A 1,165-nucleotide genomic window follows, 5' to 3' on the forward strand; every position below is an offset into this window, starting at 1 on the left:
AGCTATTCAGTATTCGTCAATAGCATTCTGGCATGGTTGCAAGCCTTTAACGCTGGAACTTGGGAGGCCAAAGCAGGTGAAACTCTCAGTTCAACACCAGCCTGGTCTATGTAGAAAGTTACAGGATAGCCAGTGCTACACAGCGAAATCCTGTCTTGAAAAAACATTGATGTGTATGGAACTCTGAAAAATGATGCAGAAAGAATGGAATTGTGGAAAGAGAAACACGACCAAGGCTCTGTGATATGAAGACTCCCTATGATGAGCTAAGTGATTGACAGTGTTTGGGTGGCTTGACATATTTGTATTGGAAGGTAAGATATTTATATATACATAAATATGTGTAAGAAGCTACCAGAAAATAAACATCTGTAGCACAAAATGTATGCTGACTGATACTGTTGGGTGAGTGTCAGAAAATGCTGGGAGGAGGCTTTTTGTAATAAACTCTCCTGTGTTTTGAATAATCTGCATTTACTAACAACTGAAAAAACATATATACAATCAACCCTATGTTTTGAATAATCTGAATTTACTGATAGCTGAACAAAACACATATACAATTACTCCTTAATATTCACGACATTAATTTCAGGACCCTATGGGCACCAAAGTTTGCATGTCTTTCAAAATTGTGCTGTATTTGCATATAACTTACGAACACCTTCATATCTACTTAAATCACCACTGGATTGCTAATGGTACTTAGCAGAGTACAAATGGTTTGGAAATGATTGTGCTTTATTGTTTATGAAGCAGGGGGAAGGAAAAAGTCTGCCCACGTTTAGTACAGATGTGATTCCTTTGAGAATATTTGCAGTCTGAGATAAGAGGAATCTATGGACGTGTTATCTACAGATGTGGAGAATTAATTTTGTATACGACTTTTAAATTAGAAATATAAAATAAATCTTATATGATACAATCAAGCAATGTTAGGGAAAAGAAAATTTATTCTTAAAACATGATTTTACAGCTGGGTAGGTAGCACTGTAGAAGAGTGTTTGCTTCCTATATGAGAGTCTCTGGTTTCAGCAGCAGCACCAAAAATAATAATAATAATAAAAGAAAAAGAGCTGTTTTAAAGTCACACTTGGACAGATAAAATGCATGATTGAGGCACGCTGTGTCTGAGTCAGTGGGACACGGTTTTACTCAACAAGCA

The sequence above is a fragment of the Alexandromys fortis genome, unplaced genomic scaffold, assembly GCF_014885135.2.
Source record: "Alexandromys fortis isolate MF-2015 unplaced genomic scaffold, M_Fortis_MF-2015_v1.1 scaffold_386, whole genome shotgun sequence".
Taxonomy (NCBI): domain Eukaryota; kingdom Metazoa; phylum Chordata; class Mammalia; order Rodentia; family Cricetidae; genus Alexandromys; species Alexandromys fortis.